This window comes from Manis javanica, chromosome 9, assembly GCF_040802235.1.
Source record: "Manis javanica isolate MJ-LG chromosome 9, MJ_LKY, whole genome shotgun sequence".
Classification (NCBI taxonomy): domain Eukaryota; kingdom Metazoa; phylum Chordata; class Mammalia; order Pholidota; family Manidae; genus Manis; species Manis javanica.
In genome coordinates, this window is record NC_133164.1 from 43,332,784 (window position 1) to 43,358,529 (window position 25,746).

Below are 25,746 nucleotides of genomic sequence, written 5' to 3' on the forward strand. Positions count from 1 at the left end.
ACAGTGAATGAGGAGACCAAAAAGTAAGTCGCACTTTTCCTTCTCATTGGCAACAAAGCTATCAGTCATTTCTGTGAATGATAAACCCTGCATGACTGAAAAAAAGCTCAGGGCTGTGAAATAGGTATGCAAATTATAGTAGTCAGAAGTATATTCTATGTCCAAACTGTAGCATGAGTACTATATCCTATAATGGCAATGTTAAACTGCTGTACAGCATCATGAAGTCTGCAATAAGTAAGAAAGGTATCACTTATCAATTTTATATCTATCTCAGCCGGCAGTTTCCTTATTTGACAAATATGGAATTTCTTATGCCCTCTGCCTTAATAAAAGAAAAACCTCACTTAATTGAGGCATATTAATATAATTCTAAAACAATTGGGAATTACTATTCTACAAAATCCAATAGATCACCATTTCCCAAAACAACCAGTCTCATGATACAGTAAGTTTGGCTACATATCATAATGCCCTTTAAGAAAGTTACAAGACAAGTCAATATAACATATTAGATGCTCTGTGGAGTCCTGCAATAAGCAACATGTGGCTTTTCTATTTTTTTTATTTAGAGAAGGGTACCTGGCTCTCCCATTTAACATTCTCAGAACATATTTTGTATTAACATATTAGTATTTGAGGATTAAGACTATTTGTAAGTAACCCTAAAAGTCTCATTATAGTAACGTGTAATTTTGCTAAATTACAAATTTGAAGCACATCTGCTGAATGGCTGCTTTGTGGGAACGAGTTCCTGAAGATCTTAGCCAACTACCAGATATCCATATTTCAGTGTAGCTTCTCAGTATTTTATAGTGGTATCCATAAAAGAATCAGGCCATATCCTTCACCAATATCAAGGGGGTACTGTAATCCCTCTAACACTTGAAGAATATATTATAAGAACCATGCCTATTTCTCTGTATCACAAAATGAAAGTATTAAGTAACATGATATATAAATCAGTATATACATATATCTGTGTGTGTGTGTATATATATATATATATATATATACACACAATGTGTGTGTGTGTGTGTGTGTGTGTGTGTGTGTATATATATATATATATCTCCAAGATGCCTTACAGAAATACCAACAGCATTTAACACTGCTTACTATGTCCCAGACACTGTTCTAAGTGTTTTGTGTATATTAACTTATTTAATTCTCACAATAACTCTGAGGTGGGTACTATTATTACTCATTTTACAGATGAGGAATCTCAAACACAAAGAGCTTAATTAATTTGCTCATGAATACACAGCTTGCAAATGACAGTTACTAAAGACTTCTAAAGTTATAAGATATCTTATGCAGCTTCCAACATATAGTCCACCTTGTCAGGCTTGCTGATCTTGTTCCATCAAACATTTCCTTGAAAGCACCTCATCATGCCACAGCAAAACTTGAATTTTAACATTCAAGATAATACTGAGAGAAGCTTTGCTTTTGTAAAATAATCCTTTCTTCAGACACCTTTTTTGTCTTTAGCTAACATGTGGATCAACTAGGAATGTTTTTGGTTGCATGCAAGAGAAAGCCAGAGTGGAGGAAAGCAATATTGGAGGCTCAGATACTCATTAGGAAGCTACTCCATCAGTACGAACAGAGATGATGATAGCCTGGAATACTATCATGAAAAGGTTGGTACAGATAAGTAGAAAGAGGTATGAGGTACTTAGAGACAAAAATCTATAGTAATTGATGACTTTAGAAATGAGGGGGAGTGAGGAGATAGTTATCAGTAAGGAGCAGTTTTGGGAGAAAGATGATTTCAGTTTGGGGCAGCTTTGACTTGATAAGTCTGCAAGAGAGCCAAACAGAAATGTCCCACAGGCAGCTGATATTCAGGGAGTTGTCTGAGCTGGGGATGAACAATCCAGTTGTGAGCATGGAAATGGCCATTGAAGCAATGAGATTATGCAGCCCAGAGCAAGCAGGAGAGGAAGGAGCCTCTAGAGCAGAAGCTTCTAGCATGCCCTAAATCCTCAACAAACATTTGATGAGTAAATGAAGAAAGACAAGCAATGGAAGAAGAGCCAGCAAAGGACTATACACATTTTGGTCCCAGTCATCCCTTCCAGCCTCATTTCCAAGACAGGTCACCACTGTGCCCTCATAAACAAGTCATTTTAGGTTACATGAAATCACCAGCCACTCCAAAACCATACTATTAACCTTTACACTTTAATTTTTCCCCTTCCTTCTACATGAATGAAACACTTTCCCCACCTCGTCTCCAACAGATTCCTACTTGTTCCTCAAGGTTCAGCTCAAAAGTCTCCTCTGTTGCCTTTGTTCATTCAGGATCAGGCTTCAATGGAATAGTTTTCTCTATTACTGCTCTATCACAAAATATCACTATATTTTGTTACTCATATAGAAGACAAGTCCTCTCCATTTCAGAGTTCCTCAAGGCAAAGGCATCCTTAGCACCATGCTTGTCTTGCTAGAAGTAGTTAATAAATACCTGGTGAGTCAAACACATTTTGTGAAAGGGAGTAAGTAAAGAAATAGTTTTAGAAATGAGCTAGTAGAATTCTCTGGGTCTCCATTTAATTATCTGTAACATGAAGATAACAGGCCTTCCTCAGTGGTTATAGTTAAGGAATAAATCCACTAACATATGAAAAGCACTTACTCCAGTGCCTGGCACACAGAAGAATTTAATAAATGAGTCTTGAAAAATAAAACTAAGCCTGCAAGAATGTTTGGGACCAAATTATTAAGGCCCTAATTAAGTATCTTCACTTAGTTAGCCTCTTTTCCCAGATAAATTCCAAAATGTTAATGCTTGCCCTGGTATGGATCCCTATGAGGTATCCCATTATTAACTTCTTTATTCACAGTGGAACCCAGATGTTCTTGACACTGCACTGTGTTCCCTGATTTGACAGTCTCCCTGTCTTATGACATGTCAGTTTGGGGCTTTAGCCTTCATTGGGGTGGAACTTAAAAAATGTTTAAATGTCTACTTCTACTAGAATGGAGTATGGATAGAGGGTGGTATTATATATGAAACAAAAGAGGGTGGGCCAGAGGAGAGAAATGAGAGGAGGTGGGAAAGAGGCAGAGGAGAAAAATGGCCAACATTTTCTCACCCTCCATGGCTCAGTGACAAACTCAGGCAGTAGGGTTCTCTGTAGAGAACCAAGACAGCAAATATGGATACTGGATACCACAAAACAAGTAAGTCCACCCCATCCTAGTATTTACAGGTCCTGAAGTGAGTTATTAAGCAGTCCACATGGTCACTCCAGTGTGAAGCCTTTCACATTAAAAGTCCCTGCCAGGGTGGGAATGTAAATTAGTTCAATCACTGTGGAAAGCAATATGGAGGTTCCTCAAAAAACTAAAAATAGAAATACCATTTGACCCAGGAATTCCACTCCTAGGAATTTACCATAAGAAAACAAGATCACAGATTCAAAAAGACATATGCACTCCTATGTTTATTGCAGCACTATTTACAATAGCCAAGGTATGGAAGCAATCTAAGTGACCATCAACAGATGAATGGATAAAGAAGATGTGGAATATACACAATGGAATATACACATATACACAATGGAATATTATTCAGCCAGAAGAAGAAAACAAATCCTACAATTTGCAACGACATGGATAGAGCTGGAGGGTATTATGTTCAGTGAAATAAGCCAGACAGAGAAAGACAAGTACCAAATGATTTCATTCATTTGTGAAGTATAACAAGAAAGCAAAACTGAAGGAACAAAACAGCAGCAGACTCACTGACACTGAAAAGGGACTAGTGGTTACCAAAGGGAAAGGGGATGGGGAGTCTGGGTGGGGAGGAAGGGAGTAGGGAATTAAGGGGTATTATGATCAGCACACATAATGTAGAGGGGGCACAGGGAAGGTAGTATAGCAGAGAAGACAAGTAGTGACTCTACAGCATCTCACTACACTAATGGAATGTGACTGCAATGGGGTATATGTAGGGGACTTGATAATATGGGTGAATGTTGTAACCACAATGTTGCTCATGTGAAATCTTCATAAGATTGTATATCAATGATACCTTAACTATATATATATATATATATATATATATATATATATATATATATATATATATATATGTATACACACACACACACTCTAAGATAAATAAATAAATAAAAGTAAAATGGAAAAAAAAGTCCAGGGATACAGAGTTTTCCTTCTGGCTTATTTTACAATGTAAACTAATAACCAAATACCATGGTTAATTGGGAAAAGCCTACACAACATGAAAAAGAGATCAAGAACAACAAATGGGGGGAAAAAAAGCACTAGAGAAAAATGAGTAATTCAGAAAAGGAGAGGATCTCTGATTATTTCCCTTAAAGAGTCAAGAGATCAAAGAAAATAAAAGTATTTTAAAATATTAAATATGAAAAATATTAAAAGCATCCATAAAAGAGCAGGGTATTATGGAAAATAAATTAAAGTAGAAAGAGCCTTCCTAGAAATTAAAAAAGTTATTACCAAAATTAAAAACCCAATAGTAAATTGGAAAAAGTCAAGAAATTCTCTCGGGAAGTAAGACAGTAAAATAGAAGAAGATAACAGAAAAAGTAAGAGAACCATTGAATTGTTCACTTTAAATAGTTAATTTTATGTTATACAAATTTTACCTCAATAAATTATCTTTAAAGGGGGAAAATAACTGGCCAATATCACTTAAAAGTCAAAGATAAATTCTTAAAAGTGAGGCACAAATGGATCCTGGGGCTGTCAGAGTAGTCAGTTAGACTTAAGCAGGAGAACAGGGCCAGCCCATCACCAAGGGAAGACTCTGCCCCGACCAACTGCTAGGCCCTCCTTAGTTCCCAGTTCCACAGTAAAGGACACCTAGGCTTATCAGGATGCCCAGAGTCAAGGACACCTAGATTGTCAAGAGGCCCAGGAACCACAGGGGCTTCCTTTATTACAGGGCATGTGCAAGATCGGAAGACCTTGTCCAAAAGTAATCCCACCTAATTAAAATAACTGTAAATCTAATCAGCATTGCAGTTTTGTCCCCCCACCCCGCCCACTGTGTGCTTCACTTAGGTACTTATGGGTAAGGTGCCAGTGCAATGAAAAAAGGGTTATACACAAGAGCTGTCAATCAACTTGTCAGTCAAATGACGTAAGATGCAGGGCAGAACTTCCTGCCATCTTAAGAATAAATAAAAGCCAACCTAACCCTAATAGCAGGGCTGCTTCTAGTTTCCAGAAGCCTGCTCTTCTGTCTCTAGAGGGTACTTTTCACAAGCTCACTCTCCTGTCCCTAGAATGTACTTTTCACTTTTAACCCAATAAATTCTTCACTGCTTTTTCTTGCCATCTGGTCTCTCTACTGAATTCTTTCCTTCGAGAAGACAAGAATTGGGGCAATACAACACTTTCTACCAGTAATAGGGCCATAGGCTGTCGATTTGAAAAGTTGATAATCTAAAAGAAAGAACAAGAAAAATCTATTGTCAGAGCACTCAAAGGAGGAAAAACAATATGGAGAAAACTTTTTTTAAAAACATGATTTTAAAACCAAGAAACTGTGAAGAGCAATTTGGTTGTACATAGATAAATTTTAAAGTTTACTTCCTACAACTCAGTAGTTCCAACTTTGGGTAAACACTCTAGATAAAAATCTCAAACACAAGGAAATGCATTAAGGATGTTCCACAACACTGTTTATAATAAGAAGCATGGAAATTACAAACAACCTAAGTTGTGATCTATATGGGAATGAATAAATAAAATGTGATATGTGGTATAGTTACACAATTGACTACTATATGGCAGTTAAAACTAAACTGTTAATCCACTTAAGAAATACGTACTGAGTGCCTATTATATACCAGATACTGTTCTAGGTGGTGGGAATTCCACAATGAGCAAGACAAAAGTCACTGCCCTCAAAGTTTACAAATAGATCTACATATACTAGCATGGATAGAAGACAAAAAAAAGCTATTAAATGTTAACTACATAAATACTTAAATTATCCACTAAGCAATCCTACATATTATTTATGTACATAAATATGTAATTGTATTCCTTAGTGACCTTAAAGAACACATGCAAAAATCATAAGGTTCTTCTGGAAAGAGGAAAAAAAGGGAATAGGGCTGCAGATGCAGGTTAAAGGGAACTTCAATCTGAAACTTCTATAAATGTTTCGTTAGAAAAAAAGGAGTCAATGTGTCAATTAACAATGGTCAATTCTGGGTATTTGAAACACTAGTATTTCTTACATTAGTCTCTTAGCTTTACTTATTACTGAAAATAAGTAAAAGTACCTAAAGAAATAATCCAGAAGGTCCTACATTCACCTAATAAAAGCTCTAAAAAGAGAAGAAGTATAGAGGAAATCAGTAAAGAAAAAAATATAAGAATTTCCCAGAGCTGAAGTAAGACATAGGTAATGATACTGAAAGAACCCAGTAAAAAAGAAAAATTCCCAATACAATAAATGGGGGGAGGGGAACCCAGACACAATTGTAAATTTTTAGAATACCAGGGATTATGTATTTTTCTGCAAAAAAAAAGGATTCTAAAAAACTTACAGACTGAAAATAAGAAGGAAAAAGGAAGAAGAAAAATGAGGCTAGCACCAGACTTTTTGTGATTAATGTTCTCAAAATAATGAAAGAAAATGATTACCACTTACAATTCTACAGCTATCCAAAATATCACTCAGGTGTGGGGGAAAAATGAATGCAGTTTCAGACATAAATGCCTCACAAAATTAATTTTTATCCATTCAATTCATAGGGAATTAAATTACAGAAGGATGTAATCTAAGAAGGAAATGGAAGAAACTAAGAGAAAGGAACCAGAAAAGATATCCAACCCAAAGAGTGATAAACTGAAATTCCAAAAGAAAGATGCAAGCAGGGCTAAAGAAAGATCACTTCAGACTGGAAAAAGAAGGGAGCACTTCGGAAGGAAGGTACCCAGACAGGAAAAAGCCAACGAGAAAGGGGAACTCCACACCTGTGGTAATTTTTTCCTCAACCCTACTTACCATATTAACATTGGGGTTGGCCAATTCTTTGTTGTGAGGAATTGCTTGTGCAGTGAAGGATGTTTATGAGCATTCCTGGTCTTACACACTACACACCAGTAGCGCCCTCCAAGTCGCAACAACCAAAAAAACGTCTCTAGACATTACCAAATATCCTGGGGGCAATGACTTGGCAATACTGCCCTTCACTGAGAACTATTATTTAGAAGAACTTAAAGATAGATAAAAGGAAGCAATGTAAGGGAAAAAATGGCAGTTAGAAATTCCAGGAGTACAAAAGGCTGCATAAGAAAGAAACTGAAATCAGAGCTTATTTATGTATTTTTCTGCAAAAAAAAAATTTATAGTCACAATAATGCAAACACTATGAATTTAATTGTGGCTATAGTGTCAATCAATAGTAAAATATGGAGGAGATTTAATTGTAATTTAAGTGAAAAAATGTACATGTGGGTAAAATTATAATATTTCCAGAATATCTTGCCTAGCTTTAGTGCATCTGCATATCAACAAGCATTCCTCAGGGGGTGGAGGGCAGTATGGCTTTAGTGCATCTGCATGTCAATAAGCATTCCTCAAGGATATGGAGAAGAGTTCACCTCCATATCAATGAGTAATTAACTGGGCAAAAGGAGGGCTTATGTGAACCTGAGAGGTGAGGGGGAGGGCTGGTTTTGCTCCTGCCAGAGCAGGAAAGAGAGACGCCCCAGAGTGCAGTCTGTAAGCAATAAACAAATTTTAAACTTTATTTTTCCCTTTGACTGATTTTGGTTTTATAGGTATTTTGTCCCAGGATTTCTTCTCCCCATAGTGACAGTACATATCATCTACCTTCACATTGGAAAAAAATACAATTAAGTAAGAGTGAATCAAGTAATAGGCTCCTAAAAATAATAATACAATTTATAAGGGAGGGCAGGTTAAGTAATAGAACAAGGCTAAATATTTATCTATCACATCAACCAACAGATAAAGAATAAAATGAAAACTTACAAAGCCAGGATAGCTTGATAAAAACAAAGTAGTTTGAAAGAGGAAGAAAACCATAAGGAACATTTAAGAGTAAAAGTAGGATGCAGTGGGAGAGAGATGGATGGAGCAAAACTATTGTTTTACATTTAAGTCCTTTCCTCAGTATCATTTGATATTTTTAAACTATAATCATACATTACTTTGATAGAAGTTTTAAATAATTCTTAAAAAATCAATGAGTATCTTTTATAAGAAATCATTTACCGAGGGGGGCGGAGCCAAGATGGCGGCGTGAGTAGAGCAGTGGAAATCTCCTCCCAAAAACACATAGAGCTATGAAAATATAACAAAGAAAAATCTTCCTAAAATAGAGACCACAGGACACAGGACAACATCCAGACCACATCCACACCTGCAAGAACCCAGCGGCTTGTGAAGGGGGTAAGATACAAGCCCCAGCCCGGCGGGACCTGAGCGCCCCTCCCCCCGGCTCCCGGCGGGTGGAGAGAAACCGGAGCAGTTTTTTTTTTTGGCGAGCGCTTTTTGGAAGCCTTAGAGGGACGGGCCCCCGTTGCTGGGGAGGCAGGGTGGCGGGACCGGTGAGGAGGTGCCTGGGAACGGCGCCGGAGGACAAACAATATCCCGCGTTTCTCCCTGCGAGACCTGGGGGCGGGTGCCTGGGACCGGTGCCTGAGGACGGAGGAGGTCGCGCGTTTTTCCCCTTTTTTTTTTTTTTTTTTCTCTTTTGGGCGAGCGCTTTTTGGAAGCCTTGAAGGGACGGGGACCCCAGTGCTAGGGAGGCACGGTGGCGGGACTGGTGAGCGGGTGGCTGGGACCGGCGCCTGAGGACAAAGATTATCCCCCGTTTTTCCCTGCGGGACCGGTGGGCGGGTGCCTGAGACCGGCACTTGAGGACAGAGGAAATCGCGCGTTTTTCCCCTTTTTTTTTTTCTCTTTTCTGCGAGTGCTTTTTGGAAGCCTAAAAGGGACAGGGACCCCGGTGCTAGGGAGGCAGGGCGGCGGGACTGGTGAGCGGGTGCCTGGGACCAGCACCTGAGGACAAAGATTATCCCCCGTTTTTCCCTGCGGGACCGGTGGGCGGGTGCCTGAGACCGGCACTTGAGGACAGAGGAAATCGCGCGTTTTTCCCCTTTTTTTTTTTCTCTTTTCTGCGAGTGCTTTTTGGAAGCCTAAAAGGGACAGGGACCCCGGTGCTAGGGAGGCAGGGCGGCGGGACTGGTGAGCGGGTGCGTGGGACCAGTGCCTGAGGACAAAGAATATTGAGCGTTCCTTCCCTGCCGGACCGGTGGGTGGGTGCTTTTTGGAAGCCTTGAAAGGACAGGGACCCTGGTGCTAGGGAGACAGGGCAGCAGGACCAGTGAGCGGGTGCCTGGGACCGGCACCTGAGGACAAAAAAAAAAAAAAAAAAAAAAAAAAAATCGCTTGTTTGTTCCTTTTTTTTCCTTTTTTTTTTCTCTTTCTTTCTGTTCCCTCTCTCATTGTTGCTGTTGTTGTTTTGGTTTGGAGAGTGCTTTTTGGAAATCTTAAAGGGGCAGGACAGGTCACTTAGACCAGAAGCAGGGAATCTGGGGATCTCTGGGCACTCTAACCCCCTGGGCAGCAGGGAGCACAGAGGCCCCTTACGGAGATAAATAGTCTCCTGGCTGCTCCCCCTCCAACGGGGCTCCACCATTTTGGAGGAACAGCCCCAGCCAGGCCAAGCCCACAGCAACAGCGGAGATAAACCCCAAAGCAACTGGGCAGGAAGCAGAAGCCCTGTCTGCACACAGCTGCCCAGCACAAGCCACTAGAGGTCGCTATTCTCCCAGGAAAAGGCAACAAACCAACAAGAAGGGAAGCTCTTCCAGCGGTCACTTGTACCAGCTCTGCAAACTATCTCTATCACCATGAAAAGGCAAAACTACAGGCAGACAAAGATCACAGAGACAACACCTGAGAAGGAGACAGACCTAACTAGTCCTCCTGAAAAAGAATTCAAAATAAAAATCATGAACATGCTGACAGAGATGCAGAAAAAAATGCAAGAGCAATGGGATGAGATGCAGAGAAAAATGCAAGAGCAGTGGGATGAGATGCAGAGAAAAATGCAAGAGCAGTGGGATGAAGTCCGGAAGGAGATCACAGATGTCAGGAAAGAGATCACAGAAGTGAAACAATCCCTGGAAGGATTTATAAGCAGAATGGATAAGATGCAAGAGGCCATTGAAGGAATAGAAGCCAGAGAACAGGAACGTATAGAAGCTGACAGAGAGAGAGATAAAAGGATCTCCAGGAATGAAACAACACTAAGAGAAATATGTGACCAATACAAAAGGAAAAACATTCGTATTATAGGGATACCAGAAGAGGAAGAAAGAGGAAAAGGGATAGAAAGTGTCTTTGAAGAAATAATTGCTGAAAACTTCCCCAAACTGGGGGAGGAAATAATCGAACAGACCATGGAATTATACAGAACCCCCAACAGAAAGGATCCAAGGAGGACAACACCAAGACACATAATAATTAAAATGGCAAGGATCAAGGACAAGGAAAGAGTTTTAAAGGCAGCTAGAGAGAAAAAGGTCACCTATAAAGGAAAACCAATCAGGCTAACATCAGACTTCTCAACAGAAACCCTACAGGCCAGAAGAGAATGGCATGATATACTTAATGCAATAAAACAGAAGGGCCTTGAACCAAGGATACTGTATCCAGCACGACTATCATTTAAATATGATGGTGGGATCAAACAATTCCCAGACAAGCAAAAGCTGAGGGAATTTGCTTCCCACAAACCACCTCTACAGGGCATCCTACAGGGACTGCTCTAGATGGGAGCACCCCTAAAAAGAGCACAGAACAAAACACACAACATATGAAGAATGGAGGAGGAGGAATAAGAAGGGAGAGAAGAAAAGACTCTCCAGACAGTGTATATAACAGCTCAATAAGCGAGCTAAGTTAGGCAGTAAGATACTAAAGAAGCTAACCTTGAACCTTTGGTAACCACGAATCTAAAGCCTGCAATGGCAATAAATACATATCTTTCAATAGTCACCCTAAATGTAAATGGACTTAATGCACCAATCAAAAGACATAGAGTAATAGAATGGATAAAAAAGCAAGACCCATCTATATGCTGCTTACAAGAAACTCACCTTAAACCCAAAGATAAGCATAGACTAAAAGTCAAGGGATGGAAAAACATATTTCAGGCAAACAACAGTGAGAAGAAAGCAGGGGTTGCAGTACTAATATCAGACAAAATAGACTTCAAAACAAAGAAAGTAACAAGAGATAAAGAAGGCCACTACATAATGATAAAGGGCTTAGTCCAACAAGAGGATATAACCATTCTAAATATATATGCACCCAATACAGGAGCACCAGCATATGTGAAGCAAATACTAACAGAACTAAAGAGGGAAATAGACTGCAATGCATTCATTGTAGGAGACTTCAACACACCACTCACCCCAAAGGATAGATCCACCGGGCAGAAAATAAGTAAAGACACACAGGCACTGAACAACACACTAGAACAGATGGACCTAATAGACATCTATAGAACTTTACATCCAAAAGCAACAGGATATACATTCTTCTCAAGTGCACATGGAACATTCTCCAGAATAGACCACATACTAGCTCACAAAAAGAGCCTCAGTAAATTCCACAATATTGAAATTCTACCAACCAATTTTTCAGACCACAAAGGTATGAAAGTAGAAATAAATTCTACAAAGAAAACAAAAAGGCTCACAAACACATGGAGGCTTAACAACATGCTACTAAATAATCAATGGATCAATGAACAAATCAAAATAGAGATCAAGGAATATATAGAAACAAATGACAACAACAACACTAAGCCCCAACTTCTGTGGGATGCAGCGAAAGCAGTCTTAAGAGGAAAGTATATAGCAATCCAGGCACACTTGAAGAAGGAAGAACAATCCCAAATGAATAGTCTAACATCACAATTATTAAAACTGGAAAAAGAAGAACAAATGAGGCCTAAAGTCAGCAGAAGGAGGGACATAATAAAGATCAGAGAAGAAATAAACAAAATTGAGAAGAATAAAACAATAGCAAAAATCAACGAAACCAAGACCTGGTTCTTTGAGAAAATAAACAAAATAGATAAGCCTCTAGCCCAACTTATTAAGAAAAAAAGAGAGTCAACACAAATCAACATAATCAGAAATGAGAATGGAAAAATCACGACAGACTCCACAGAAATACAAAGAATTATTAAAGACTACTATGAAAACCTATATGCCAACAAGCTGGAAAACCTAGAAGAAATGGACAACTTCCTAGAAAAATACAATCTCCCAAGACTGACCAAGGAAGAAACACAAAAGTTAAACAAACCAATTACAAGCAAAGAAATTGAAACAGTAATCAAAAAACTACCCAAGAACAAAACCCCGGGGCCGGACGGATTTACCTCGGAATTTTATCAGACACACAGAGAAGACATAATACCCATTCTCCTTAAAGTGTTCCACAAAATAGAAGAAGAGGGAATACTCCCAAACTCATTCTATGAAGCCAACATCACCCTAATACCAAAACCAGGAAAAGACCCCACCAAAAAAGAAAATTACAGACCAATATCCCTGATGAATGTAGATGCAAAAATACTCAATAAAATATTAGCAAACAGAATTCAACAGTATATCAAAAGGATCATACACCATGACCAAGTGGGGTTCATCCCAGGGATGCAAGGATGGTACAACATTCGAAAATCCATCAACATCATCCACCACATCAACAAAAAGAAAGACAAAAACCACATGATCATCTCCATAGATGCTGAAAAAGCATTTGACAAAATTCAACATCCATTCATGATAAAAACTCTCAGCAAAATGGGAATAGAGGGCAAGTACCTCAACATAATAAAGGCCATCTATGATAAACCCACAGCCAGCATTATACTGAACAGCGAGAAGCTGAAAGCATTTCCACTGAGATCGGGAACCAGACAGGGATGCCCACTCTCCCCACTGTTATTTAACATAGTACTGGAGGTCCTAGCCACGGCAATCAGACAAAACAAAGAAATACAAGGAATCCAGATTGGTAAAGAAGAAGTTAAACTGTCACTATTTGCAGATGATATGATACTGTACATAAAAAACCCTAAAGACTCCACTCCAAAGCTACTAGAACTGATATCGGAATACAGCAAAGTTGCAGGATACAAAATCAACACACAGAAATCTGTAGCTTTCCTATACACTAACAACGAATCAATAGAAAGAGAAATCAGGAAAACAATTCCATTCACCATTGCATCAAAAAGAATAAAATACCTAGGAATAAACCTAACCAAGGAAGTGAAAGACTTATACTCTGAAAACTACAAGTCACTCTTAAGAGAAATTAAAGGGGACACTAATAAATGGAAACTCATCCCATGCTCATGGCTAGGAAGAATTAATGTCGTCAAAATGGCCATCCTGCCGAAAGCAATATACAAATTTGATGCAATCCCTCTCAAATTACCAGCAACATTCTTCAATGAATTGGAACAAATAATTCAAAAATTCATATGGAAACACCAAAGACCCCGAATAGCCAAAGCAATCCTGAAAAAGAAGAATAAAGTAGGGGGGATCTCACTCCCCAACTTCAAGCTCTACTACAAAGCCATAGTAATCAAGACAATTTGGTACTGGCACAAGAACAGAGCCACAGACCAGTGGAACAGATTAGAGACCCCAGAAATTAACCCAAACATATATGGTCAATTAATATTTGATAAAGGAGCCATGGACATACAATGGCAAAATGACAGTCTCTTCAACAGATGGTGCTGGCAAAACTGGACAGCTACATGTAGGAGAATGAAACTGGACCATTGTCTAACCCCATATACAAAGGTAAACTCAAAATGGATCAAAGACCTGAATGTAAGTCACGAAACCATTAAACTCTTGGAAAAAAACATAGGCAAAAACCTCTTAGACATAAACATGAGTGATCTCTTCTTGAACATATCTCCCCGGGCAAGGAAAACAACAGCAAAAATGAGCAAGTGGGACTACATTAAGCTGAAAAGCTTCTGTACAGCGAAAGACACCATCAATAGAACAAAAAGGAACCCTACAGTATGGGAGAATATATTTGAAAATGACAGATCTGATAAAGGCTTGACGTCCAGAATATATAAAGAGCTCACACGCCTCAACAAACAAAAAACAAATAACCCAATTAAAAAATGGGCAGAGGAACTGAACAGACAGTTCTCCAAAAAAGAAATACAGATGGCCAAGAGACACATGAAAAGATGCTCCACATCGCTAATTATCAGAGAAATGCAAATTAAAACTACAATGAGGTATCACCTCACACCAGTAAGGATAGCTGCCATCCAAAAGACAAACAACAACAAATGTTGGCGAGGCTGTGGAGAACGGGGAACCCTCCTACACTGCTGGTGGGAATGTAAATTAGTTCAACCATTGTGGAAAGCAGTATGGAGGTGCATCAAAATGCTCAAAACAGACCTACCATTTGACCCAGGAATTCCACTCCTAGGAATTTACCCTAAGAACGCAGCAATCAAGTTTGAGAAAGACAGATGCACTCCTATGTTTATCGCAGCACTATTTACAATAGCCAAGAATTGGAAGCAACCTAAATGTCCATCTGTAGATGAATGGATAAAGAAGATGTGGTACATATACACAATGGAATACTACTCAGCCATAAGAAGTGGAAAAATCCAACCATTTGCAGCAACATGGATGGAGCTGGAGAGTATTATGCTCAGTGAAATAAGCCAAGCGGAGAAAGAGAAATACCAAATGATTTCACTCATCTGAGGAGTATAGGAACAAAGGAAAAACTGAAGGAACAAAGCAGCAGCAGAATTACAGAACCCAAAAATGGACTAACAGGTACCAAAGGGAAAGGAACTGGGGAGGATGGGTGGGCAGGGAGGGATAAGGGGGGGGAAGAAGAAGGGGGGTATTAAGATTAGCATGCATGGGGGGGAGGGAGAAAGGGGAGGGTGGGCTGCACAACACAGAGAGGACAAGTAGTGACTCTACCACATTTTGCTAAGCTGATGGACAGTAACCGTAATGGGGTTGTTAGGGGGGACCTGATATAGGGGAGAGCATAGTAAACATAGTATTCTTCATGTAAGGGTAGATTAAAAATTTAAAAAAAAAAAGAAAGAAAGAAAGAAAAGGGGGATTACTCGTTAACAGGATAAAACTATTGGTAAATCAAAGATCAACGCATACTTTAAATATCCTTAATGTTGATCACTTAAAGGGTGTCAGATGATCAGCTATGGAGGTACTCTTTTCTGATAATATTCCTTTCTCTTAATTAAAAAAAAAAAAAAAAAAAAAAGCAGTTACTGTGTGCTGACCTCCAATGAGTTCTGCACAGTGGTATAGAGGGCATGTCAAAGTGTGGGCAAAGGGTCTGTTTGTTTCTACGCAGAAGATCAAGGCCTAGCTTGGATACCCAGAAAATGAAATAAGATACGATATGAGGAGGAGCTTCCGGCATCAGCACTCTCTGGAGGACTCGTGCCGGGGGATGATCATCAAAAAGCCTCCCCAGGGATCCGGACGATGCTGCGGTTGTGGCTGCATCCAGCCCACCGTCTCCTGGACTTGCCATAAGAAGGAGGAGGGAGATGTCTAGGCTGGCATGTGCATACAGTGAGACAACGAATTTGACTGGATCTGTACTGTTGGAACTCAACCAGGAGTTGGGAGGGGTGCAAGTTGTAGCACCCCAAAATCTCATGACTATAGACTATCTATGGTTAAAAGAACATATGGGATGTGAACAGATCCCAGAAATGGGCTGCTTTAATTTGTCTGATGGTTCAAGTACAGTTGGAAAATATCCATCATATTATAGATAAATTTTCACAAATGCCTAGGGTGCCTAAATGGTTTTCTTGGCTTCACTGGAGATGGCTGGTAATTATAGATTTGCTTTGTTTATGTCACCGTATTCCTATTATGTTAATATGTGTGTGCAAATTAGTTAGTAGTTTAAAACCTATACATACTTAAGGTACTATACAAGAAGATATGTCAAAGAAATAATCAATCCTCCCAAGTTTCCTTCATATGCTACATCTATAGCTTTTCTTCTTCCTTCCTAATTACAAACCTTAAATAGAATTCGTGCCTCATATCGAATTTACCGAGTATCATAATTCCTCCAGGTGGTAAAGATACCTCGAGACAAGTGCTGGGCATAGAAGCCACAGGGCATAAATCTGCAAAGAAGTAAAAAGCTAACCTTTGCAAACAATATGGCTTCTCTCTCACTTACCAACTTTACATTTCCCTGTATGGCCCCGGAAGATGACTGGTTAGCCAGAGACGGGTAAGATTCCTCAAGGGAGGAACAACCTAAGACAGGCACAGTCGCAGGGGGCCATCAGGTGAGAATTTGGGGATCAACAGAGGTGAGGCTCAGAACCTCACCCCCCCTGCTTTGAGAGAAATCTTCTGCATCCGTGGATGTCTTGCTGCCCTTGTCTAGCCTGGATTAATACTTAGTCCATAGGCACACACCTGATCATCTGATCATCTACATTTGCCTTCTTACAGCACTAAACTATGTTTTCTACCTTTATCTTGCATCTACCTACCACTTCAGCATTTTATTAAAAATAAAAATAATAATAATAATAGGAGAAATGTGGGATCAACATATAAATCAAGTACAAAAATCAAATGAATATTCATATTTGACCTGATGGTTTATAGGTCATATTGCATGATCAAAACCGAAAGTTTCTGTGATGAATGCCCTTGTACTGTTCACCATGTAAGAATTTATTCACTCTGTAAGAATTCGTTCACCATGTAAGAACTTGTTCGTTATGCTTCAGAAGATTGGAGACTGACGAGAATTAGGCTTGAGATGGATTAATGATTGTACATTGAGCATTGACCCCCCCTATACTGAATTTTATTGTTGTTAACAACCATTTGATCAATAAATATGAGAGATGCCCTCTCAAAAAAAAAAAAAAAAAAAAAAAATCAAATGAATATTCATATTTGAACTGACTGTTTATAGTTCATAATGCATGAGCAAAACCGAAAGCTTCTGTGATGACTGCCCTTGTACTGTTCACCATGTAACTTATTCACTATGTAAGAATTTGTACTCCATGTAAGAACTTGTTCGTTATGCTTCAGAAGATTGGAGACTGATGAAAATTAGGCCTGGGGTGGATTAAGAATTGTGCATTGAACATTGACTCCCCTATACAGAATTTTATTGTTGTTAACAACCATTTGATCAATAAATATGAGAGATGCCCTCACAAAAAAAAAAAAAAAAAAAAAAAAAAAAAAAGAAATCATTTACCACAAATGAAACTAGAACAGTATCATGAACCATTGATATACTGAAGTTTTGCTGTAATCTAATTTTATAAGTGCTATAACAGGCATTGATTCTGTTTAGTCAACAAATATTCAATAAAATCTAACTTTTGAATAAGTATAAGGAGTTATTTAAATATTAAAGCAAGGTTTGACCTATGAACAATGGAGACATTCTTGACCTGGGCCTTGTCCCAATTAAAGGTTCTATTTTAGGTAGATTAGCCTGCAATTGTAAATAAACTGGATATATGGGACAGAAACTGGGAGTGGAACAATCAGTTAGGAAGCTATTGTACAGAATATGATGGTAACAGTCCAGTCAGACAGAAGGAAATAACAGTGGGATGGGGATGATGATAACTATGAAAATGCTAGCAAATAATGACTGTACCTTTAAATGCCAGATAGCATGCTCATCATCTGACATTTATGTCATTTAATCATCATAATAATTCTGGGAAGAAAGATTATTTTACACCATTTTACATGTAAGAAAATTCAGATTTTCTTTCTAAGAGATCCTTTTTTCTCTCTGTGACTCAGCTTCTTTGTATTCCTCTTCTCTAGTTTCTATTTCATCTATCATCTCCTCCACTGTATCCAACCTGCTTTTAATACCCTCCATCATGCTCTTTAGTGATTGGATCTCTGACCTGAATTCATTCCTGAGTTCTTGGATTATCTTTCTGTACCTCCATTTGCATGTTGATGATTTTTATTTTGAGCTCCCTTTCAGGAAGAGTTGTAAGGTCCATGTCATTTAAATCTTTCTCCGGAGTTATATTAATTTTACTCTGGACCAGGTTCCTTTGGCGTTTCATATTTTCATATGGTGCTCTCTAGCGTCCAGAAGCTCTATTCTGGAGCTGCTTGCCCCTGAAGCAATGTCGGGGTCGCAGGGGAGCCGTATAGGTTCCTGGGGGGAGGAAAGAGCTGTTCTCACTTTCCGGCTGCTGTGCCTGTCTCCACCTTCTGAGCCAGTGGGGTGGGCACACAGGTATAAGTTTTTGTCCCAGAGCAGCCGGATATGGATTCCTGCTTTCCACAAGCGGCCGGAATCCCAGTCTCCCCAGGAACTCTGCCTGTATTAACTTTCCAACCCGGTAGTCGTGTATCATGAAAGTACCATGAAATGTAGGTTTGTGCTCCCAGAGCAGATCTCTGGAGCTAGGTGTTCAGCAGTTCCAGGCCTCCACTCCCTCCCTGCTCCATTTCTCTTCCTCCCGCCAGTGAGCTGGGGTGGGGGAAGGGCTTGGGCCCACCTGGCCACAGTTCTGGTACGTTACCCTGTTCCATGAGGTCTGCTCTTTTCTCCAGGTGTGTGCAGTCTGGCGCCATACTCTTTCTGTTGCTCTCTCAGGATTAGTTGTGCCAACTATATTTTCTAATTGTATCCAGTTTTAGGAGGAAGCCTCTGTCTCTCCTCTCATTCCGCCATCTTTAATTGAATCCCCACTTTTTACAAACTTTTACAGGCACATATATATAGTTGGCTTCACGGCTAAGAATCAGCCACAAGCAAGTCTGCATCTACTTGCCAGCTCTCAGTTTTCACCAAGTGCTCGGGTGAAGGCCAAAAATTAGGATCAGAATTTTTAAAACAAAAGAGAGAGAAAGAGAGACTGAAAACCACATGACAGACACTATGGGCTTTTAGCAACAGAAAGTGAGTCCAGAGCAGGGGATCTGAGATGTACCTGGTGAACACATCAGGTTTTCAGCTACAGATGACTATGTGCACGGCAGAAGAGAAGAAAGAACTTCTCAGCTCCCCCCACCTTCCCCACTCCTGCATCTCCAGGGACACCAGCCTTAAAACTATAGGGAGTGAGGTGGGACACCTGAAAGAAATCACTTCAAGGTACTTCATGCTTTAATGGAGTAAACATGCAACAGGCTAAAGGAGGCATAAAAAGCAAAACATAAATCATGAATCTGACAGTTGGGTAGTAAAATGAAGAGAATTAGGGCTCCCATAGATTCAAAGTTGGCAGTTAAGCTGTGAAGCAAGAGCAGATCTTTGGAATCCGCAATGCTTGGATCCCAGGTCATGTTGAAGAGAAGTTGTGATCCCATCCTCAAAGCACCTGAACCAGAGGTGACCTGATTCAAACTAAAGCTGAAATAAAGTCATAATAACTATAAATCTGATTCATTCATCCATCCCAACCCCTACCACCTTCAGATGTAGAGGAAAGACATGGAAATGAATATTATTTATTTCATTCTCCATAATTCTTACATACAAAAAGTCTACTATGCAATAAAAAATTACATGGCACATCATAAATAAATAAATAAATAAACAAATAAATGAATGAATGAATGAATGAATGAATGAATGAATAAATAAATAAATAAATAAATAAATAAATAAATAAATAAATAAATAAATAAGTATTTAAAATTTAAGGGACAAAATAGCTAACAGAAGGAGACCACAAATGAGCCAAATGTTGAGAAGGGTAGGCACTGAAAACTAGCTATGATACACATGAAAAGACTTCATGGAAAAATTCAACACTAAGCAGGAAGAGATGAGGAATTTCAAAGAATATATAAACTATAAAAAACAGAAATGCCAAAAATGAAAAATACAGAATCAGAAATAAAGGATTCAATAAACAGGCTTTACAGCAGATGGACACAAAAAAAGGAAAGGATTAGTGAACTTAAATATAGGAAGGAAGTAGCTAATTAAAAACACAAAACAATTAAAAGGTTAACAGAATGGAAAATCCAAGATAACATGGAGTGTCAGTTGAGTCCTAGAAAGAAACTGGAATGAAAATGAAGCAAAAGAAACATATGAAAACATAATGTTTGCATAATTTCCAAAATTGATGAAAACTAGCAAACCAAAGATGCAAAAGCTCAACAAACCCCACAGTGACTAAATACAAAGAAAACCACAGCAAAGCACATCATAGTCAAACCACTGGAGAAAAAAAAATAAAACACAAATATTAACAGCTGTGAGACAATAAAGACATACTACATACTCAGGAAAAATATAAGAATTTCCACGAAGAGAGGATTAAAGATGGCGACATGAGAGGTGACAAAGAGGCTTCCTCCTAAAACCACTTATAATACAAAAATATAACTAATATGACCAATCCTGAAAGAGCAACAGGAAAGAGGGCTGCGCCAAACTGCATACACCTTGAGAAAAGAACAAACCTCACGGAACAGGGTAACGTACCAAAGCCATGGCCGACCTGAACCCAAGCCCTTACCCTACCCCAGATCACTGGAGGAATGAGAAATGGAGTGGGGAGGGAGTGGAGGCCTGGGACTGCTGAATACCTAAACCCAGAGATCTGCTCTGGGAGCACAAACCTACATTTAATGGTGCTTTCATGGTACTCTCATGATTAGGGGGCTTGGAAAGCTACGACAGGCAAAATACCTGGAGAGACTGAGATTCAGCCACTTGTGGAAAGTAGAGATCCATATCTGGCTGCACTGGGACAAAAGAAAGGTGAGCAGTCTGAGAGACTTAACTAACAGCAAGAGGGCTGCTAAAGGGGCAAGGATTGCACACAGCTCACTGCTCAGGAGAAAGGACAGGTAGACAAAATTGTCCAGGTGCACTCTGCACAAAAGGCTGGGACTTTCTCAATCTTCAGGCACTCCAGCTTCATGGTGGCTACACAATTCGAAGGACCCCCTCCATGATATGCAGCCTACTGTGCCTTTCTCCCAGCCAGACCCACCAGGCTCACAAGCTGGCAAACCCTACCCTGGCATTAGGACAGCAAGAGGGAAGTCCCATCTTCAGCAACTACAAACGCAAAGCATAGAGGCTTATATCTGTGTGCTCGGTCCACTGGTTCTGGCAGTGGAGGGAGGCATAGCAGCTGGGAAGAAGGAAACAGCACTTTCCTCCCCCAGGCACCAATACCAATCCCCTGCGACCCCCGACATGGGTTTAGGGGCTGAGCAGCTACACAGAGTAGAGCTTCTGGACACTAGAAGATACCATATACAAATATGAAAAGGCAAAGAAACCTGGTTCAAAGTAAAATTATGAATACAACCCCAGAGAAAGATTCAAATGAAATCTACCTCATGAATCTGCCTGAAAGACATATTAAAATAAAAATTATTAACATGCTCGGGGAAGTACAGAAAAAAATTCAAGAACTCGAGAATGAATTCTGGTCAGAGATCCAATCATTGAAGAGCACAATGGAGGGTATTAAGAGCAAATTAGATGCTATGGAGGAGATGATAAATGAAATACAAATTAAAGAGGAATACAAAGAAGCTGAGGCACAGAGAGAAAAAAGGATCTCTAAGTATGAAAGCTGGGAAACAGAAGAAGAAGAAGAGAGAGAGAAAGGGATAGAAAGTGTCTTTGAGGAGGTAATTGCTGAAAACTTCCCCAATCTTGGGAAGGAGATAGTCTCTCAGGCCATGGAGATACACAGATCTGCCATCATAAGGGACCCAAGGAAGACACCAAGACGTACAGTAATTAAAGTGGCAAAGATCAAGGAAAAGGACAGACTATTAAAAGCAGCCAGAGAGAGAAATAAGATAACACAAAGGAAAGCCCATCAGGCTATCATCAGACTTCGCAGCAGAAACCTTACAGTCAAATAGGGAGTGGCATGATGTATGTAATAGAATGAAGCATAAGGGCCTGGAACCAAGAATACTTTATCCAGCAAGATTATCATTTAAATTTGAAGGAGGGATTAAACAATTTCCAGATAAGCAAAAGCTGGAACCACAAACCATCTCTACAGTCTATTTTGGAGAGACTGCTATAGGCAGAAGTGTTCCTAAGGCTTAATAGCCATTACGAGAGGTAATAAAACCACAGTAAAGAAAGTAGAATAGTTAATTACTAAGCAAATGTAAAATTAAATCAACTATCCCCAAAGTCAATCAAGGGATACACAATGAATACAGAATATGATACCTAACATATAAAAAATGGAGGAGGAAGAAAAAGGAGGAGAAAAAAAGAACCTTTAGATAGTGTTTGTAATAGCATACTAGGTGAGTTAAGTTTGACTCTTAGATAGTGAGGAAGTGAACCTTGAACCTTTGGCAACCACAAATCTAAAGCCTGCAAAGGCAATAAATACATACCTATCGATAATCTGCCTAAATGTAAATGGACTGAATGCACCAATCAAAAGACACAGAGTTACTGAATGGATAAAAATACAAGACCCATCTATATCCTGCCTACAAGAGACTCACTTTAAACACAACGACATACACAAACTAAAAGTGACGAGATGGAAAAAAGATTTTTCACACAACTAATAGGGAGAAAAAAGCAGGAGTTGCAGTACTTGTATCAGACAAAATAGACTTCAAAACAAAGAAAGTCACAAGAGACAAAGAAGGACATTACATAATGATAAAGGAGTCAATCCAACAAGAAGACATAACCATTATAAACAACTGTGTGCCCAACACAGTAGAACCTACATATGTGAAACAAATACTAACAGAATTAAAAGGGGAAATTGAATGCAATGCATTCATTCTAGGAGACTTCAACACTCCATTCACTATGAAGGACAGATCAACCAGACAGAAAATAAGTAAAGACACAGAGGCATGAACGACTACATTAGAATAGATGGACCTAACAGACATCTACAGAACTCTACACCCAAAAGCAGCAGAATACACATTCTTCTCAAGTGCACATGGAACATTTTCCAGAATAGATCATATACTAGGCCACAAAAAGAGCTTCAGTAAATTCAAAAAGACTGAGATTGTACCAACCAGTTTCTCAGACCACAAAGGTATGAAACTGGAAATAAATTATACAAACAAAATGAAAAATCCCACAAATACATGGAAGCTTCACCACATGGTCCTATATAACCAATGGATCAACGACCAAATAAAAACAGAGATCAAGCAATATATGGAGACAAATGACAAAAATAATTCAACACCACAAAATCTGTGGGACGCAGCAAAGGCCATGCTAAGAGGAAAGTATACTGCAGTACAGGCCTACCTCAAGAAAGAAGAACAATCCCACATGAGCAGTCTAAACTCCCAATTAGAAAAGGTAGAACAAATGAGGCCCAAAGTCAGTAGAATGAGGGACATAATACAGAATAGAGCAGAAATAAATAAAATCAAGAAGAATAAAACAATAGAAAGAATCAATGAAAGCAAGAACTGGTTCTTTAAGAAAATAAACAAAATAGATAAACTCCTAGGCAGAGTTATTAAGAAAAAAAGAGAGTATACTCACATAAACAGAATCAGAAATGAGAAAGGAAAAATCACTACGGACACAACAGAAATAAAAAGAATTATTAGAAAATACTATGAAAAATTATATGCCAACAAACTGGATAACCTAGAAGAAATGGACAACTTTCTACAAAAATACAACCTTCCAAGGCTGACCGAGAAAGAAACAGAAAATTTGAACAGACCAATTACCAGCAATGAAATTGTACTGGTAATCAAAAACTACCCAAGAACAAAACCCCTGAACCAGATGGCTTCCCTGCTGAATTTTATCAAACATTTAGTGAAGACCTAATACTCATCCTCCTTAAAGTTTTTCAAAGAGTAGAAGAAGAGGGAATACTTCCAAACTCAGTCCATAAGGCCAGCAACACTCTAATACCGAAACCAGGCAATGACACCACAAAAAAAAATTACAGACCAATATCCCTGATGAACATAGATGCAAAAATGCTCAATATTAGCAAACTGAATTCAAAAATACATCAAAAAGATCAACCATTATGATCAAGTAGAATTTATTCCAGGGATGTAAGCAAGGATGGTACAACATTAGAAAATCCATCAACATCATCCACCACATCAACAAGAAGAAGGACAAAAACCACATGATCATCTCCATAGATGCTGAAGAAGCATTTGACATAATTCAACATCCATTCATGATAAAAACTCTCAACAAACGATGCTGCGGTTGTGGCTGCATTCAGCCCACCATCTCCTGGACTTGCCATAGGAATGAGGAGGGAGATGTCTAGGCTGGCATGTGCATACGAATTTGAGTGGATCTGTACTGTTGGAACTCAACCAGGAGTTGGGAGGGGTGCAAGGTGTAGCACTCCAAAATCTTATGACTATAGACTATCTACGGTTAAAAGAACATATGGGATGTGAACAGATCCCAGAAATGGGCTGCTTTAATTTGTCTGATTTCTCTCAGACTGTTCAAGTACAGTTGGACAATATCCATCATATCATAGATAAATTTTCACAAATGCCTAGGGTGCCTAAATAGTTTTCTTGGCTTCACTGGAGATGGATGGTAATTATAGATTTGCTTTGTTTATGTCACCGTATTCCTATTATGTTAATATGTGTGTACAAATTAGTTAGTAGTTTAAAACCTATACATACTTACGGTACTCTACAAGAAGATATGTCAAAGAAATAATCAATCCTCCCATGTTTCCTTCCATATGCTACATCTGTAGCTTTTCTTCTTCCTTCCTAATTACAACCCTTAAATAGAATTCGTGCCTCATATCAAATTTACCGAGTATCATAATTCCTCCAGGTGGTAAAGATACCTCGAGACAAGTGCTGGGCATAGAAGCCACAGGGCATAAATATGCAAAGAAGTAAAAAGCTAACCTTTTCAAACAATATGGCTTCTCTCTCACTTACCAAATTTACATTTCCCTGTATGGCCCCAGAAGATGACTGGTTAGCCAGAGACGGGTAAGATTCCTCAAGGGAGGAACAACCTAAGACAGGCACAGTTGCAGGGGGGCCATCAGGTGAGAATTTGGGGATCAACAGAGGTGAGGCTCAGAACCTCATCACCCCTGCTTTGAGAGAAATCTTCTGCATCCATGGATGTTTTGCTGCCCTTGTCTAGCTTGGATTAATACTTAGTCCATAGGCACACACCTGATCATCTGATCATCTACATTTGCCCTCTTACAGCACTAAACTATGTTTTCTACCTTTATCTTGCATCTACCTACCACTTCAGCATTTTACTAAAAATAAAAATAATAATAATAATAAAGGGAGAAATGTGGGATCAACATATAAATCAAGTACAAAAATCAAACGAATATTCATATTTGACCTGATTGTTTATAGGTCATAATGTGTGATCAAAACCGAAAGTTTTGGTGATGAATGCCCTTGTACTGTTCACCATGTAAGAATTTATTCACTATGTAAGAATTCGTTCACCATGTAAGAACTTGTTCGTTATGCTTCAGAAGACTGGAGACTGACGAGAATTAGACCTGAGATGGATTAATGATTGTACATTGAGCATTGACCCCCCTATACTGAATTTTATTGTTGTTAACAACCATTTGGTCAATAAATATGAGAGATGCCCTCTCAAAAAAAAAA

The 25,746-nt window shown here is 39.0% G+C and overlaps 1 protein-coding gene across 2 annotated transcripts in view; it reads right to left on the reverse strand.

Moving 5' to 3' along the window:
- TDRD3 (tudor domain containing 3) overlaps positions 1–25,746 on the reverse strand; it is a 211,316-nt gene that overhangs the window by 145,198 nt on the left and 40,372 nt on the right. The gene's annotated exons all lie outside the window — the stretch shown is intronic.